Source organism: Psammomys obesus, unplaced genomic scaffold (assembly GCF_907164565.1).
Source record: "Psammomys obesus unplaced genomic scaffold, mPsaObe1.curated_primary_1811, whole genome shotgun sequence".
Lineage (NCBI taxonomy): Eukaryota > Metazoa > Chordata > Mammalia > Rodentia > Muridae > Psammomys > Psammomys obesus.
In genome coordinates, this window is record NW_026592118.1 from 39,528,672 (window position 1) to 39,535,950 (window position 7,279).

Sequence of the window (7,279 nt, forward strand, 5' to 3'; positions counted from 1 at the left end):
TTCTGTGGTTTAGCTGGGTGAGTTAAAGCTGATTGAATCCCCCACCGTGGGGTATCCTCTCACCTGGGAAACACAATCACTTGTGTTTTTGGGCCGCGAGTTCTGACTGCTGGTCACTGTGCCGATCCTGTTGTGCTGCTGCTCAGAATAAGAATTGTCCCAACACCACCATCTTGCTGAATCCCATATTTTATAGTTTTCATAATAGAAATATAACTTCTTGTCCAGGTTTATACCTAGGTATGTATTTATTTAATTATAGAGATGAATAATTTCTCAGACTCTTTGTTATTGGTAAATCGTATGATTATTGTAAGTTGATTTTTATGCTGCTATTTTGTGGAAATGTTTTTAAGGTTTGTGTGGTCTAGTGGGGTCTTCAGTCTCTTTATATACAGATAATTACAGGGAGAGGATAACGTGGCTTCTTTCTTTCTTTTTGGTGTCTATCATGTTTATTTCTCTTTATTGTTGGAATTTTTGAGCACTATTTGAGTAAAAGGGAAGAAAATTGATACTTTAGTTTTTTTATTAATTTTTAAAGGAAATGCTTTAAATTTTTTCCAGTCCCTATAATGCTGGCTGTTTGCTGACAGCAGATCAGGCATGTTGCACAGAACTTTTATTTTCCTTATTTTGATAATTTTACTCAATTCATGATGATTTGAGACTAAGTTATAAATTATTATTACAACAATTGCAAAAAACACAGAAATACATTTTATCCTTTTAATGATATTTGCTTCTAAGTCTAAATTATATAATTTTTACATTATCATCTTTAAAACTAACACACATAGACAGTTATATGTTTATGCTTCAAGTCCTGATTTATTTGTAACTAACTTAAACAGCCCTGCTCTTTAGCAATAAAATTCAAGTGTTTTTTGCTGTAAGTCTGATTTGGTTTTTATATTGATGTTCAGTATAGAAAAAGTTTATATCCCTATAAGGACTTTTGTATTTGCAGTCATAGTCAATGCATTTGTTCTCCCTTGACCAATATTCTTAAAATCTGGATCATCTGTTTTTGCTTTAAATACTACATTCACATTAGAATCATACATTTTGAAAACCAGAGAGGCCCGTGTTTGACATCCCGAACTTGTGAATGTATCATCCACTACTGGACTAGAACTTGTGAGGTGTTAAAAGCTTTACACAAAGAGTTTAGAAGCACTGATTTAGTGAGTACTATAAAGGGAAAAGGTTTTCCACGAGCAAACTGCAAGTTTTGACAGCGTCACCTGGTTAGAACATCAGGGTCTATGACAGCTTTCAAAGCAGCTCAGTAGGAAGAACAGAGTTATGTCAAACAGAAGCCAGCACTTGCTGAGTGCTCAGTTTGAGCCACTGTGTTTGTTAATTTACATGAATCATAATAATTATCACTAATAAACATCCTATGGAGTGGATGCTATTGATGTAGGACATAATATTTTTAGAGAGGATAAGAAGTATGTCCATGTGCCTTCCACTGGTAATGAGTGGAACTAGAACATGAATTCAGTGGTAACCCCAAAACATGCTTTAATAATCCTCTATGCTTCTAGAATGTGAAAAAAAGTCACAAATTGCTAATACAGATTTCCCTCTAACAATAAATCCGAGATATCATCCTTTCTTGAAGTCTCTTTTATGTCTTTCTCTTATGAATTTCATGTTATTTTATCTGTGACTTGATTGCAGTCACTTAATGAAATGTCACGAATAATTCCTGCTTATACTTCTCTATCCCTTCTCTTCCATCTAAACTGAAGATCCTGAAAAACAGACTGCTTATGTGTCTAAGTTCTCTGAATTCCCTACTTTTAATATAGTCGCTGGTCTATGCTGATAGACCAAACTGCTGATTTGATTTGTTGAAGACAGACATTCAGTCATGTAGGAAAGAAATGGAAGATAAAACAGTGCTACAGTCACCGGTTTTGGAAGAAGTATATGGAGGCTGACTTCTTTGCTATTGTACCCGTATATGAAAAAAACTATGACTAAGTTCCATTACTGGCCAGACCATTATATTTATATAAAAGTACAAACGCCTTGTCATATTGAAGAAATTGTTACAAAATAATCACTGGGTCTGACTGTAGTTTAAGATATTTACAGAACAAAAACAAGTAGTAAAATACACACGATGAAACTAATCTTTTAAGAAATCTTTTATTTGAGTGCATAGACATGTCATATAAATTTTACATAAAACACTCAGTAGGGTAAACTTTCTGTCACATGTCTCTGACAGTTGTGCAAGCTGATCTGCTGAGTCCTGACAGGACATTTAGCATAGATAAACTTGAGAAGCCTTAGACATACAGGAGTACAGAGTTGAGTACGTCTTGTTAAATATATTATTTCCATTCTTATAGTCTATTCTTTTTAATAACATTTAAATTAGTAAGAACGATATAATTAATTTAAAAATTCCATAAATTTGAAAAACTAAAATGAGCAACTAAATGAAAAGCTAACTATGAGTATTAAAACAGATAAACCATGAAAAATATTAAAAGTCAGAGGCAACAAATAAGCAGTGCCAAGAAAGGAATTACATTTTATGTATAAAATTTTATAAATATTAATGCTTTAAATGAATAAGGTTTTATAAATAAATTTAAATGTTTGTATTTCTAGTTAAATTAAATAAAATCAAGAAAAATTCTTAGGGGAAAAAAAAACCTAATCAATGATAGAATTGCCCCAGGAAGAGTAAAATATCCTGATATGATATCTATGAAATTAGCCTTCACTCACAACTCATAACCACGTTGATGCATGAAAGTGAAAGAGGAGGACTGTGGATAGTAGACAGGAAGGATACAGAAGGAGTTGGGCATTTGAGGGCTACAAGCAAGAAATGGAAGGACTTGGGTTTCGCAGGGAACAACTGTGATCCCGGCACTGGCTAGGCTGAAGCGTAAGGATAAAAGCCAGACCGAGAGGTACACAGCAAAGCCCAGTCTAAGGAGTCTTCTCACACCTCACAGCTCAAGCAAGCAAGGTCAAAATGCCAATCACTGGGACTTAATAATTACATTTCATGCACAGGTATTAACGGACATGTGCTGTTATATGTTAATTGAAGTAAATTTTATTTCAAAGTTTTCAGAGCTAGGCAAGACGGTTATTGGCTCTTTTCCCCATAAGAGTCTGCATAGAACATTCTGGTAATCTGTTAACTGTCCAACAGGTTGTAGGCTACACAGTCAGAACTGACATGAGTTCTGCAAGTTCTGTGACAGATGTGTCACGTTTGTGTCACGTTGTCTTCAGCAACAGGGTTTTACCATCAAATGCTAGTGGGCAAACTAGAGCAATGGCGAGAGGCTATATTGTTTTGAGGATCTCTGGGACACCTCTTACCAGTGAATCAAGAGGAGATATCCTACACTGTTGTTTTGTTTTTGTTTTTGTTTTTAATTGGCAAACTGTGGATGTTGAGTAAGCATAATCAGATATGCTATGGGTGCAAATAGTGTCATAAATGTTATGGGCATAATGAACTGGTTTCTGATTGAGTTAAAGGCTAATTACAGAAGGAAAAAAAAAAAAAAAACATGTCTGGTACTTCAAATCTGACCAAGAATCCTGGTTTGCAGAAATGATAGGCAAACAGATGTGAACTTACTATAGTACTTTGCTAATCGGCCACAATATCAAATTCCTCTCTCAATTTACATCTCTCTGCCCATAGTTTATTGCAGCTTTCAGGCCTCCTCAGAGGGCCTCTTTGGTGGATTGTGGTTAACACAGAAGCTCAGATGTTGGGAATTCAGAGAATAAGTGATCCTAGCGTTCCCGGTCATTATGTGACAGCTGCATCACACTTTTCCCACAAACTCACAGTCAACTGTGGAAGAGGAAGTAAGAAGATTTTAAGAGAACCAGACAAGAGCAATTTATTCTGGGCATCAAAGCAGGACTGCACTCATAAAATCATAACAACTGCTGCTACATGCACAAGAACAAACCAGCCAAAGTTCCAGCATGGATGGATGGAAGTGTTCATGAGGCCATGCCGACAGCTATAGAACTATTGAGTCAGTTTTCATTAAGAGTGAGGCTTCCGGTAGGTTGACCATAGTCCAGTGGAAAACCTCATACCCAGCAGTATATGGACAATGGAAATTAAAATTGATGGGCTATTAAAATTATAGAAAGAGTAAATTAAAAAAAAACTTTAAAAATAACCCTAAAAAAGCAAACAAGCAAGCAAACAAACAAAACAACAACAACAAAAAACAACTAATGTAGCAGATCCAGAGAGTTTATATTTTGTTCACTATTCAAAGACAGGTAACTAAAAATTTGTGTAACTTTTAATCTAATAGATGAAACAAAGAAATAATTTTCTGCAATTTGGATTATCTATGTAGGTGTAGGTGAGCTTTAAATATTCTTTTTATAAATAATTAGATATTCATATTGAAATTTTAATAATTTGGATTATTTTTTATTCTGATTTTCTTAATTTTATAAAAAAACAAGCTTGTTTTTCAGCCATGTTTTAAACAATTTCAGTTTATAGTCTCAAAACCTCAGCTGTCGTTGGACTCATTTTGTACACATTTTGTCAAGTGTACTTGTGTTAAAGATGTCTAAATGATATTGAATCAAATATAATCAAACTTTATAAGGTAAGTTTATAATCAAGTTGAATGTCTTATAGGACATTTATTTTAATTTACAAGTAAGATATATTCAGTGGATTGAATATTGAAAGATTCATTTGATGATGAATTAGAATTGTGGTTCTCATCCTGTGGGTTGTGACCCCTTTGAAGATCATATTCAGGATATCCTAACTATCAGATATTTACATTAAATTTTATTTACACTTTATAACAATAGCAAAATTATAATTACAAAGTAGCAACAAAATTATTTTATGTTTGGGTGTCACCACAGCATGAGGTATTAGGAGTCACAGTATTAGGAGGGTTGAAAACCATGAATTAGAATAATGAAGTATTTAACACCTGGGGTATTGCTTTGTTCAATATTGTGAGTATAAATAACATTTTGTTGTAAAGTAGCATATAGTATAAATAATTATATATATATATATATATATACATATATTTGTTTCTTGAACTGATACCATTAAACTTCAAATATGGGCTTGCTAATTACATACATAAATTTATAAAGCAAAATCTTACAGAAAAATAGAAAACATATACCTTTGGGGTATAAAGAGACATATCCAACAGAAAAGAAAGCTATCATATATTTAAAAATTACTGACCAAAAAATAAAGTAAGCCAGTAAAAATGAAAATTTAAAGCCTAGATAGCAGAAAGATATTTACAATTGTATGATAGATAAAATGAGAGTAGAGTAATCATGTAAAAAAATTGAATTCCAACATGCAAAACCAAACACACACACACACACGAGTTTAGAATGCACATCCATGCTTATGAGAGTATGTAGTTTATGTATATCAATTACATAAGAGTGAATAGTAATGCTGATTAAGTTTCTAACATACGTCAAATTAGCTATCAGCAAAAGAAATTCTTTTACTATTCCTAAACAACTTACAATATGAAGTACTGTAAGGACAAATAACAAGATTTCTCAGACACAGAGGATGTGAAATGATGTGAACATTGGAGAATATAAGTAGAGGTTTAAATATTTCCTACACAATTATCAAGCATTTCTTCTGTTCAGTGTGTACTCTGTAACCCAGATTCATATATGATCATACGTGGATGATGATATATGCTCCATGTAACTAAATCTGGGCATCATGAAAGATCTGGCAACACTTAGATTTTTCTGAATGTGCAGTAACAAAAAACTTACTGAAAACCAAGCATGCTGTGATCCCATTGTTTCCCATGATGTGTCCGGATGAATCATTTAGTCCTGTGTGCAAATGGACAGCATTTGCTCTTCAATGTTTTCTACTCTTGTAGAAACACAATGATTTGTTTATAAAAATAATGACTTTTAAAGGTAGATTTCTCTGTTTTGATTTTCTGTGTTTTGTCTGCATGTCTCTATGTGCTATGTCAGATCCCTTGAACAATGTTGTTATTGATGTTTTCTGAGCCACCATATGGGTATGGGAAACCAAATCTGGGTCTTCCAAATGAGCAGAAAGTACTTTTAACCTCTGAGGTTTCTTCCCAGTCATGAAAAATAATGATTTTTAATACTTTCTCTCACCATTCTCTAACATAGATATATAAAAATAATGTGTCTTCAAAGTATATCACATTAAAATGGCTGATTTTCAAAAAAATTTTTTGGCTTATGTTTTATTTTGAAAAAATGGTTAAATTGCTAAATGAATCCTGTTTTGTTTATAATTTTTGAAATGGTTATAAACATACTCTTTATGTTTTGTATTGTGTTTAATTCAAAGCCATATACTGATCAACCTCAAAAGATATTGAAGATTCTCTAGATCTTACAATATCAAATTTTTATCCATGAAAATTCATATAAAATAAATATGTATATCCACTTTGTTAATGTGCAAATTTTCTTTTATCTTTTATCTAAATAAATTTATTATCATTTACTATCATTTATCATTTACTAACAGAAAATATTGGGATATGTATCCACGTTATAACTCTATACACTTGGGATTATCTAAAATCTTCTTGAGTGAAAGCAGTTATGAGTGGAAAATGTTGAAGAAGCTCTTTGCTGTGGAATCTTTTGTCTGAATGAACAAATACAAGCATGTTCACTTTATCAACACTCAAAATGGGAAAAAGCTAGAAACAAGCTAAATATCTTTTTATGAAAATGATAAAGTGCATATTTATATGACACTTCTGCACAGCCATATGAGTTATTAAAACTGATGTATGTATATCAGCTCTTGGTTGAGGATTTTTTTTTGTACTTACAAATATGGAATGCTTCACAAATTTGTATAGCATTTTTTCACAGGGACCTTGTCAATTCTCTTTATACTGTTTCCATTTTAGTGTATCTACTGCTGAAGCAAGCATGGTTTGTAACATTTATGTTCAATCATGCTACTAAATATAAACCTAATTTGTACATCTTAACTGATATTAAATTTCCATAATTATGTAACTTGAACTTTCTGTTCAATATTTTTTAAATGGTAAGTAAATCATAATATATTCTGTAAATTTTTTAAGCACATAAGTCAGTCTTCTACTTTAGTGAATGGAGAAAACCTATTTAGTAACCATAGAAACAAATCATAACTATTCCATTTCAGGGTTTTGGTGGAAATGGAAAACTTTGGGTGCATTCATGGAATAGGTATAGATTTACATTA

At 32.4% G+C, this 7,279-nt stretch overlaps 1 non-coding gene across 1 annotated transcript; it reads right to left on the bottom strand.

Annotated features, from left to right (window-relative positions):
• Positions 1 to 6,873: 6,873 nt before the first annotated feature.
• Positions 6,874 to 6,976, bottom strand: LOC129681127 (U6 spliceosomal RNA). Its single transcript, XR_008720783.1, has one exon. It is a non-coding gene; the product is annotated as a U6 spliceosomal RNA (small nuclear RNA).
• Positions 6,977 to 7,279: the final 303 nt, after the last annotated feature.